This window comes from Tenrec ecaudatus, unplaced genomic scaffold, assembly GCF_050624435.1.
Source record: "Tenrec ecaudatus isolate mTenEca1 unplaced genomic scaffold, mTenEca1.hap1 Scaffold_760, whole genome shotgun sequence".
Taxonomy (NCBI): Eukaryota; Metazoa; Chordata; class Mammalia; order Afrosoricida; family Tenrecidae; genus Tenrec; species Tenrec ecaudatus.
In genome coordinates, this window is record NW_027459659.1 from 100,939 (window position 1) to 110,473 (window position 9,535).

The window sequence follows — 9,535 nt, forward strand, 5'->3', positions numbered from 1 at the left end:
GTGTATAAAAAAGCAATGTGTTTGGAGAGTGTGGGGTAATGAGAACACTGTGGGGTGAACCTGATGGTTTCAAAGAACTCTATACTGCCCATCCTCTGATGCACAGGATATATGGGAGCCTCACTCAGGGCAGGAGCAATGAAGGGCTGGAGGGGAAGAATACTTGGCTCAGAAATGCTGGGCTGTCCTTTGACCATTCACAGACACCTCCTAGAAAACGTGCTCTCTCATTCAAAACTAACACACAGATGAGTTCAAAAGAAGAATTGCCCTATGATGGCCTCAGAAGAAACAAAGGAGCCTCTATTTATAAGCACAGGGCTTCCTCCTATGCAAATCATTCTTCAGGCAGTAGGTTAAAATCCCAGCCTTGGGCACTGAAGGCTATCAGTTCTCTTCTGACAGGGCTGTGGGTCCCTTGGGAAAGTACAACTGTAGGCTAAAGATGCTTGTATTACAATTAAATAAAACTATTTAATATGCACCTATAAAATTCTGACACGTGGATTTTTAAATGTTTGTGAGGGGTGGGGACAATTTGCAATCAAAACGCAAGGCAAACAGTGGACAAGATGTTTGCTCAAGTGAAGCACCTCTCCTTACTCTGCACAAGGTAGCACAATGCTCCAGGCCCTCAAATGTGTCCTCCGAAAACCATCACTTGTTTAGTCCTGATTCCCAGCCAGTGTCTGAGGATGTCCAGGGCATTAAGACAAGCCAGGTTTTGAGATACACAGGACAGCTCAGATGCACAACTATGGCTTGAGGACATTGTGATGTGATTGCTAGTTCATGCTGGACTGTGCTGACTTTATGGAAATCCCAGCCACCCTTTCCTCTCAAAACCCTTACTGGACACAGATTTGCATCATAGCTGAGAGATCCCTCATCTTTGCCTTGTCCCCTCTGTGTGTATCTGACTCCATTTGTGTCCTTCTGCACTTTAGAAATGGGAGCCAGTTTCCTCACCTTACAATGCAAAATTTATAATTGAGCAGTTGATACAAACCCTGACATCGTGAAAATCTCCAATGGAAGCTGTAAGATGGAGAGGAAGCCAGTTCTTAACTCCCCTCCACACTGTCTGCCAGACTGAGTCCTGTGAATCAGAGTCCTGAGCAATCCCTGAAGTCCATACCTCCCTTTAGGGAGGTTTGTGTACAGATTCTTACACATTCCCTATTCCGTGTCTCCATTACTGAACTAGATTGAGGCTGTCCATTTGAAGATAAAAAATGTTCTTGGCTTTTCTCTGGTGACTGTCAATCAGGAATTCACAGTGTGTAGGTAGGATATGGAATAACTATTACTCACTTCAGGCCCTTCTTGGAATTGGCTGATGACATCCATGCCATCACTGCTGGGGAGGGGTCCACAGGTTGGACTGCAGAATCTCAGAAGGGCCCTAGTCTGCCTCAAGTCTCCCAGAGCCACCAGCTGCATTGGACCATGCAAACACAAAGACATCCTGATCAGGAAAACCATCACACATGGTTTCACTCTCTTGTTCAACACCTTTTCTGTTCACTTTTAATATTGCCACAAGGGCATCTTAGGTCAGCAAAAATTCCACTGTGACTTATGTATAATCTTAGCTTTCCAGTAAATGGGGAGAACTGGACATCCTACGGGGTGTGTCCTCTCTCCTAGAGTTGAATACCTTTGCTAGTCTGGTTTTCATCAGCAGAATAACGTGTCATTGTGTGTGTAATTTACTATGAAAGTAGCTGACAGCAGAAATAGTGTCCTGGAGGAAGTAGCTGGCAACTAAATCTGTGGGAAAATATGATTTATTATTATCACATTTAACTGTAGTGTTAAGTCACACAAGAAACCAATAGAAACAGAGGACACCATATGATTCCCCCCCACCCCCCAGAATATAGGCCCTCTCATCTATAATATACAAATACCAAGATGTAGAAGTTAAAGACTCCAAAACAGGAAGTTATGGTCTCATGTGGTAAACTATAGCAACTGTGGGGGAAACAGATGAGGTAAAAACAGAAGAAGGTCGATCCTGGAAAGAGAGCAGAAATTTCTCCTGGACCCATATTGCCCCTGAGGGAGAAACGTGGATGTTTGTAAGGCCACACCTCAGACCTAGGTTCACAATGTTTCCCTAAGAATGACAGAACTTCAGTTAATTACCTCTAGCTTTAGCGGAGCTCCAGACAAAACTTACACTCATCAAACACAAGAGTGCTGGAATCCACCTGAGGGTGCTAAAAAGGTAAGTGCAGAGTTGTTTTCTCCCTTGTCAGACCAATGCCAAGAGAGAAAGAAAATCAACAGCACATCAGTAGAGGCTGGAAGACCTTGGCGTCCAGAAAGTAGAGAACCTCAACAATGATAGTCCTGAATTGAACCTCTCATTCCATTCCCTCCTCTGATCTTGGTTTTACCATTTGAAATCATGTGATCATACCTTGAAACTCATGAATTTAGAATAGCAATCAGCTGTGCCTCCCACGTTGGAGATTTTAAGCTTTAAGTTCAACACAGTAATTTGGTTCCTTTGAGAACACCATCACAGGAGACTCTATGAAACTGAAGTAACGCTGGGACGCTGCTGAATGTCAGAAGCCCTTGCCATTTCCCAATTCCTGCTATATGACAACATGCCCAAATTTGAGTGGAGCCTCCTTTGTAGGTGTTTTTTGTTTTGTTTTTGCTTCATTGTTTTGTGTGCGTGTGTAATTGTCTAGTTACACTCATGTCTATGTCCTAATGTGCTTTGTGGTCTCTCTGGTACTTTTTTGGCATGTATAGCATTCTATTGTGTGCATGTATCAACGTTTCTATAATTTGAATAAGTGATTGTCATGAAACCTTACAAAGTGATGGAAGAATATACTGTGAAATTTTCAGTCAATAATGTTGGCACTTAATAGTGACCTTTTCCCAGTCTCCCATTTCCCCTGAGTCTGATTGGAAAGTATTTATCTGAGCGTCATGAGAACTCTGATGCAGGGACACCTGACAGAGTCATTTCCTGCCCTTAAGGGACAGACTGTTTGTTGCTGTAAGACAGACTATATTCTCCCATTACAATATACTATTTGAATTCACAGATACCAGAAGTAGGCACAGAACTAATATTCTTAAATTAGAGAGAGATTCCCTAGGGAAACAGATTTAGCAGAATCCGCAGATCCCCACAGGAAACCAGCCTTGAAGCTCCAGCTGCACCTGCTCCTGGGTCTGAGTCCTGTGCTCTGTGGGTCCTGAGCGCCCCCTGGAGACCACTGTCCTCTGTGCAGGGAAAATTTGTGTATGGCCTCTCACTGATTTGCGCCCATTGGGTGTCTCTTGCACAGTAATACATGGACGTGTCCTCAGCTTTCAGGCTGTCCATTTGAAGATAGAGTGTGTTCTTGGAGTTGTCTCTGGAGATGGTGCATTGACCCTTCCACCACTATTAATACCCGAGAACCCACTGCAGGCCCTTTCCTTGAGCCTGGCGGACCCAATTCATGCCATCCTTTTTGATGTTGAATCCAGAGGTTACACAGGAGATTTTCAGAGACCTCCCAGGCTTTCTCACGTCGCCCCCAGACTCCACCAGCTGCACCTCACACTGACCACCTGCAAACAGACCCACATACAAACTAAATCACTCACCATCACACACACACACACACACACACACACACACACAGTACGGTACACCACAATTACCATGTGAAATAGCCAAAATGAAAGCCAGTGTTGCTGCTAAATTCATGATGTGTCCTCTGGACAAGCTCCTGTCACGAAATGGTAACAGCAGAGACCCGGAAACTGGAATGTCCTCTGAGATCTCAAACATCAGGGGCTGTGGCTGGTTTATCAGCAGGCAGAGAGCTGCATTTGCATCTTCCCTGATATTTAGAAGCGATTGTGTAGAGATTATGGGCAACTCTTCTCCCTCAGACTCAGAGAAACACAAGCATTCTCAGGAAAATAGAGCTCTTAAACAGGTTCTGTACCAAGTATTTCTTTGTTGCACATTATTAATTTTTTTAAGAAAGTAACTTTCAAGTTATAAGCTTTATATGGCAGACACAACAGCCTTTGCCATCTGAGAGGTCACAGTGCATCCCCTCTCGTTCCCCTCAACCGCTGGATAGGCATGATGACAGTGAGCAGCTCTATGATCCGTTTCTTATGTGGGGACATTATTAGATTCTTTTTCGCCTTTCACTGTCCATAAAATCTGTGGAATGGTGTCTCTTCTCTGATTTCTGATCTGGGAGATTCCAGCCGCCTTTCTTTTATCATGAGCATTAAAACTGGGTATTTATCACTTTAATTCGTCTTCTCTGTTTTTGTTTAATTGGGTTATTTGCTGTGCGCCTTCTGTGTTGTTAGGTGAGTTTTTAATATTTATTAGTTTCTACCCACCTACGCCTGCCCTGCTAACCTGAGTTCTCTCTCTGATTCTCTCCCACATGAGTGGACAGCTGTGCCCTCAGTGTGATTGAGCTCAGATGCAAGATAACTGATTTGTGGGTATTCTTCTGGGGTTCGAGTACCAGTTCCATAGGGATGGGAGGCTGTTTTCTGATACTAGAATATATTGCTCACAACTACTCCAACCTCTTCTGCAGGTTTTGGCAGCTCCAGCTCTGGCATTCAGCAGTCACCAGAGATAGCAAAGTTTACGTTGAGAATCTGAGGGATTCATCAATCCTAGGCCCAAATCTTGGACAACTAGGAAGAGGGAAAATAATTACTGATGACAAGTAATGGAAACCTTATTATGTCAACCCATTTTGGGAATCTGGAAACTATCAGAAAGAAGTAACCACTTGGCAGAAGAATCTCCACAGGTAATTCATGACTACGGACAAGGTTTGTGGATCCTAGAGGACCCTGTCCATGACGTAATGTTTTCCACTAGGTTTGAGATTTTACCTGGAAATTGATGAGATGTTCTGCATTTTGGAAGCCCCAAGAATGAAGTAGAGACAATCCAATTCTTCTCAGAAACTGAGAAGAGAAAGTCTGACCCCCATCATCTTCTTTGTGATAACACCAATCCCAACCTCACTGTCATTAAGGTGATTTCGAATCTATAAGACAGAGTATATTTTCACATTGAAAAACACACTCAGCCAAACGAAGTGTGAAACAAGTTAGCGACACCACTCTAGCTGAGAAAAAAGACAGGAGCAGCATGAAAGTGAAAGGGTCTGCTTTACTTGAATCAGGCAAGAACTAAACCAGAACATTCCTGAAGGAAAGCTCCTGGGGATAAAAAGGTGGGAGTGGTTTACAGATTTAGCCAAGGAAACAAACAAGTAACTGGGGTGTTCCAACATGCTGTGGCACCATCTCATATCCTAAGGGGAGGTTCCTTGGTCAAGCTGTGGAGTTTACATTGCCACACAAAGTTAAGCATGTTGGGGTATGGCCTCAAACAGAATGTCCAATGTTCTTAATTGTTCTTACACTGTAGTAAGATTCTCCTTAGTTATTATAATCACAACAAATATAATCTTGGAACAAAAATTAGTTATTGAAGATAACTTTTTCAATCCCTTGGTGTGTACTACATTTTGCTCAAATACATAGTAAGTTTATTAATATTTATTGTTTGTTTTATTTCTTTTTAGGAACTTGATAGTGATTGGTAGACATCGATGGTCATGAAATGTACATATTACATTTACTTTTCTATTCTTCCTTTCAAAGACAAGCAAGAGCTTTCAGTAAATATCAAAGACTTTATTGAAGGAAGAAAACAATCTAGGAATGGACAATAATAATTGTAAAGAATCACAAAGTCCCACAATGAAAGACAATTTTCAGAGTTTAAATGCAAAAGGATCCTGCAACATAAAAGAAAATTTCAATCCTTTGAGCTTTATTTCACTTGGTTCAAACAAACAAGGCAATATCAAGGCCACTTATAAAGACTGAGTCATGTAACACTTTTTTTGTTTTGCTTTGACTTGAGTTATTGGGAGAGAGAGTGAATTCTCTTCCTGGCAGCTTGTTGTGAGAGGAGCTGGAAGGAAGGCGGGTGTCTGGAGTCTTCATGAAGTATGCTGACTTTTCAAAGTCAGTTCAAAATAAACAGTAATCATAAACAACAACAAAATTGGAATCTGGCCAGCATCGTTTGGTCTTCTTTACATTGAATCCTAATACATAATGACCTCTGCAATCCTTGATCATCATCAGCAAGTGTTTCAAGTCCTCACTTTCAGCAAGCAAGATTGTGTTATCTTCATATCACAGGTTGTTCATAAGCCATAAGTCATAAGCCTTTTTCCAGGCCTGATGCCATATTCTTCTTCATACCAGTAACTAACTGGTATCAGGTCTGGGATCCATGAGCAGTTTGTTAATGCCACAGCACCACTGCTCCCCCAGGAAGTTTCTATAAAGCTGTTTCTTGAATCAAGTTGAATGCAGGCAACTGAATCAAGTTAGAAAGCAAGCAAAGATCATGGCTACTTCTTAGGAAGAAATTCTAGTAATATTGGGAATGGCCTTAATGAGGAAAAGACCAGGACATTTGAGCTGATTTTTTTTTCCTATATGACAACGCACCTGCTCAATCTTCAAGAGCATCAAGGGCTGAACTCTGAGAATTTCATGAAGAAACCTTACGTCATATGCTGTATAGTGCTGCGGTTAATCAGAAGTTACACAGTGGGCCACTCCAGAGAAACTCTTACTGGTATGATACATCAGTGCTCCCATGTGGGGAGATGTCGCCCTGTCGTGCCAGTGGCCTGTGTTATTGGTTTCACGAACTGGGAGACAGCAGACACTCTGTTCTCTGGTGCTGAGTTGAGAGATGCTCTGAGACTCCTGCTCTGCAGCTGCATCAGGCTGAGGGTTTCTGCCCCTCTCAGGAAGGAGTTTCTCTCACTGTGTCTCTTGCACAGTAATACATGGCCGTGTCTGAGTCCTTCAGGCTGCTCCACTGCAGGTACATGGTGCTGATGGAGTTTTCTGTGGAGATGGTGACTTTTCCTTGGAAGGATGGGTTGTACCTGATATCAGCATCACTAGGATAAATTATCCCTATCCATTCCAAGCCCTTTCCAGGTGTCTGCTTAATTCAGCCAATCCAGTTTCTATTAAAGCTGTACCCAGATGTCTTACAGGAGATCCTCAAAGACTCCCCAGGTCTCTTCACCTCTGTCCCAGACTGCACCAGCTGCACCTGAGCACAGACACTTGTGGAGATAGGATTGAGAGATGAGAGACTCCCTCTGCACACACATCCTCCATTCATCTCAAACCTGTGGTGATCCTGACCTGGGAGAAGAGCAATGAGGAGATCTAGGGTGGCAGACCCCATCTTGCAAGGAGGATGCAAAGGAATCACACTGAGTTCACCAGCTGGGTGATGAGAAACCTTCCCCTGTGGAGGTGGCCTGTGGGTCTAAAATGGATGTCTTCCACTTTGCATATTTCTGCCCTGCCCTACGTGTCAGACTCCTCCAGCCCTATAACCCTGGATACCCAGGTCTTGGGACTCCTGGGAGGGACAGAACTTAATCCTAGTAACATCCTGCAACACACACATGCAGAGAGAGAGAGAGAGAGAGAGAGAGAGGGCGGGGGCGGGGAGACAAGACTGGCACTAGCACTAGAACCTCACACACAGAGAGCTTTGAACTGTGACTCCACTTAGTGCATCTCTCATTCACACTCAGGCGAGAGTGGTTTCAAACCCAGTGTGAATCTGCAGCCCAAGGAGCCTGGGTCCCTCCTTACTGTCTGTGGGGAATGATGTCCATGATGGAAGGTACCTCTGTCTCCTTAGTGAAGACTTTGAAGAATCTCATCAACTGAATGACCCCTTCTAAATAGACTCTCAATAGACTCTCAGGTGTGTCCTAGCGCCCAGGTCTCTCCTGTACTTCCTGCTGCCTGAGAAGAGGAAACAAATCTCAGGGAATGTCAGCTTTACTCGGAGTGTCAGACAAATCTGTGCAGATTAAAGTCAAAGATGAGTGTGTCACTCTGAATACTCATGGTCAACCTGGCCCTTGTCACCGTCTCTCTGACAGGGTAGCTGTTTGTTAGAGAAGTTAAAAATCCAACATGGAGAATATCTCACCTTCATCAGTTTCACAATCTCATAAATTTCATAATCTGTCTAAACATTTCTCTGACCTACTGTGATCTAAACTAAAGAAAACAATCAGTTTGTTAACTTTTCTCTCTCTCAGGAGGAGGCCTTGGGGCTCAGGGACACAAGACCCGCTGAGATAACGGCGCACAAAGACAATGTCCTACATCTGGGCTTTGAGAGTAGTGACTGGGGACTTTAAACCACACTAGGTGCAGCTAATTGTTTCACCCTTTCCAGAGTGATGATCCTTGAAGACACAACGAAACCATTCGTCCAATGTTGTAATGAATCATGGATAGGAGTCTCCTGATCTCTATGACCAGAAGAAATAGGTGGTGCCTTGCTATCAGTACCCACTTCTTTGGAAAAGATAGCGTTAGAAGGTCTTGGGTAGAGTGGGACAAAAAGTGAAACAATACACACACACACAAAAGAATAATACAAAGACTAGGCTTCCTTGTTGGGTCGATTTGTGGAAGTCCTGAGACCATGGCTTCCAGCATCGCTTCAGGTGTGGGACTGAACTCACCCCTTGGAAAAACTTCCAGTCAAATAATTGACAAGCCTACCTGGGAGCAATAATCCTGGGTAGATACAATTACCTTAAAATAATCTAAGTTCTGTGATTAAAAGGGCAACATTTATCCAGGGGAACATTCAGAATATTTGGAAAGCAAAGGTAATTGTAACAGGAGTTTGTGTGTATTACAGTCAATGAAATGAAACAAGAGTGTATGAATAGTTGAATGAGCATTAATCTTGGTAAATCTTCCCACAATCCACAAGCAAGTGTAAAGATAAAAATAAAAAATAATATTAAAACGTTTCCCTTCAGTTCTCCTCTGATGGGGAGAAAGCACCTCAGGTTTGTGCACTCGGGGTCTCCCAAGAAAAGAGCAAGGACCCAGAGAAGATGTCCTAATTCCATGCTTCATTCTCCTCCCTCTGTTCTCTGGAGTTGACGGTTATGCTAAAAACATCTAAATCTTGGTTCTCAGAGACAGGAAGAGGAATAAAAACCATGACACAGGGGAAAATTGAATAGGGAGGCCCCAAATTCAGGAAGGAAACCTGTATCTTGCTCCCCATGCACTGAGTCTTGAACTGGGTTATGTGCTGTTTGTCCCGAGACCCTATGCAATACATCCCAACCTTCCCTTCGTGGTGCTTACACTCTGGTCTCACATAGCTTCCCTGACCTACTTTTATCTGCATCACCACACACATCAAATAACTGATATGTTCCTGTTGTGGGGACCCAGGTACTTGAGACAATCTCTTGAAGAGTGAGTCATTGTTTTATAACATCCTTCCTCCTTATGACACACTGCATGTAGTAGTTTGTGCATTTAGTCTTCAATTTATCTCAGTATAGACAAGAGTGTTCTGTGAACACCATCTGTCTGGACTCAGCCCAAACCCCTGAACCTGAATGCACAATGACACTGGTGT